Source organism: Castor canadensis, chromosome 6, assembly GCF_047511655.1.
Source record: "Castor canadensis chromosome 6, mCasCan1.hap1v2, whole genome shotgun sequence".
Taxonomy (NCBI): domain Eukaryota; kingdom Metazoa; phylum Chordata; class Mammalia; order Rodentia; family Castoridae; genus Castor; species Castor canadensis.
The window spans coordinates 24,129,259-24,131,665 of NC_133391.1; the positions used below are offsets into that span (position 1 = coordinate 24,129,259).

Below are 2,407 nucleotides of genomic sequence, written 5' to 3' on the forward strand. Positions count from 1 at the left end.
TGACCTGTGCCTCCTGAGTAACTAGGATTACAGGTGTGAGCCACAGGTGCCCAGCTTCAAACTGGAGATTTTTCACTTATAGCACACATTCCCTGTCCCCAGTTCTGCCATTCCTCCCCTCCCCTCCATATTGCTTCGATCGGTTTCTTCAAAGAGAAAGCTTCTTATTTTCCTTCTGAGGTTTCAGGGGAGAATTTTTCTCCTTGTTGTCCTCATTGTCCTGGTAGTTGTCTGTCTTCCCCTCCCCTTTCCCTTCCCTCTCCCTTTCCTTCTTCTCTTTCTTCTTCTTCTTTGTACTTAGTATTGAATTTAAGGCCTGCCCTTGTTAGGCAAGTGCTCTACCATGTTTATTTCTACTGTTTTCCTTTGATTTATCACTCAGCTTTCTCCTTCCAGTTCCAAATACTTTGTTGCTATCTCTCTGTCTGTGGTTGTTTCTTAGGTGTCCTGGTTCTTAGGTGTTTATATATTCTGTTTGTATAAGGATGGAGGAAAGGACTCTCCAAGAAATAGAGGCAAACTATTCAAGTTGTATTTAACCAGAAGTTAAGCAAATATATTTTCAAAAGAGTTGAAGAAATAGAACCTGTATCTTCATAGGTGACATCTGATTAATGAAATACCTTTTGTAAGTACAATAGTTTTTAGAGAAATTGATGATGGAATTTATAATTAAAAAACAGTAGTGAATAAACATGAGAAACTTGGACTTGGTACAGAGAAAGAAAAGAAACTAAAAGAAAAATCCAACACTGGAGGTTACTGGTCATCTGACTGGTTGTTTTTTTCTATCCCCCCAGCAGCTTTAAGTAGAAACTGGATGCCATCCTCTCAATGTCTTTTTGTTTATCTCATGTTCAACTGCTCCCTAAATCTTACTTTTTTTCCCCCTCTTTCCTCATTGCCCCAAGCTTAATCCAGGCCTGATGTCACATTTTACATACACTGTAGAGATTCTCTGAGATGGTTACTTTGTGTCAGTTTAGTTGGGTCAAGGGGTGCCCAACTACCTGGATAAACATTATTCTGGTTGTTTTTGTGAGAATAGTTTGAATGAGATTAAAATTTAAACCAGTGGACTTTGAGTAAAGCACATTGCTATGCAGGGGTTGGGGGTGGGGGCTCATCTGATCAGCTGAAGTCTTGAATAAAAGAAAAACTCTGGCCTCCCCTAAGGAAGAGAGACTCTTCCAGATGACTGGAATCCAAATGTCAGATCTCCTGGGTTTCTAGGCTGCTGGCCTTCCCTCTCTCTGTTCTTTCAATTTCACCCCTACTCTCACTTATTCTCCAGATCATCCAGTTGTCTTCTGAATCTGAAATAGGATAATTTCACTTGGCTTCAAGAGTTCTTCAGCACCTCCTCTGAAGTCTTTCAAATTTCCAAACTATTTTTTAAACTTTTAAACCCCTCATTGGTAAAACAGTCACCCAAAGGGACATACTGTGGTCTTTCTTTCTATCCTTCCTTCCTTCCTTCCTTCCTTCCTTTCCTTTCCTTTTTTGCAGTACTGGGAATTGACCTCAGTGCCTACATCTTGAGCCACTCCACGAACCCTTTTTTGTGAAGAGTGTTTTTGAGATACGGTCCCTTGAATATTTGCCTGGGCTGGCTCGAACCATGATCCCCCTGATCTCTGCCTCCTGAGTAGCCAGGATTAGAGGTGTGAGCCACCCGCCCCCGCATGGCTTCTTTTGGGAATGTCCTTTTCTGTCTTTTCCAACTGGAAAATTGGTCTTCACCATGAAGTCCCAGCCCGATGTCACTCTTAGTTGAAGTGTTGCTAGTAAGTTTCCTTTCTTTCTCTTTCTCAGCAAAGTCAAAGGCTTCCTTTCCTAGTCTCACAAAGTCTCTACCACTTCTGAGAAGTGCAACAAAATTGACCATATTGCATTGAAATTATTTGTATTTCTCTTTTTCATTAGAGCCCAAGGCCCTTCCAAGGAGCCTAGCCTGGGACAATGAATGCTCCATCAACATTTATTGAATTAATATCACTGGGACTGTGAAATCACTGCTCTGGCACTTCTTGTTTCAAGTGGAAGATGAATGAAAAACTATGAGGTGAAGTCACTGCATTGAATTTAAATTTCAGTTCTGCATGGTGTTGCTGGCATGGTGGAAGTGCTGCTAGCAGGGTAGAGTCTGTGATCAGAAGACCTCCAAATTCTTTGTGTACCACCGGGAAGAATCCATGGCAGAACACGTGGGTGTAAATGGAGTTTATTAAAAGTTAGGGAAGGGAAATGTAACAGGGAGCATGGTGGGTGCAGGTGGAATCTGGAGGCAGAAAGAGCCTCCTTCTCTTCTCCAGGTGCTGACTTATGGGAAGGGAGGACCCAGATAATTCCCATCCAATAATCAATGAGTGGGGAGGGGCATGGGTGGCCTGAGTCAGGTGAGGGT

The 2,407-nt window shown here is 42.3% G+C and overlaps 1 long non-coding RNA gene across 1 annotated transcript; it reads left to right on the forward strand.

Moving 5' to 3' along the window:
• The first annotated feature begins 1,635 nt into the window (after positions 1 to 1,635).
• LOC141423854 (uncharacterized) lies at positions 1,636 to 2,065 on the forward strand. Its single transcript, XR_012448625.1, has 2 exons — positions 1,636 to 1,787; positions 1,927 to 2,065. It is a non-coding gene; the product is annotated as an uncharacterized lncRNA (long non-coding RNA).
• The last annotated feature ends 342 nt before the right edge of the window (positions 2,066 to 2,407 follow it).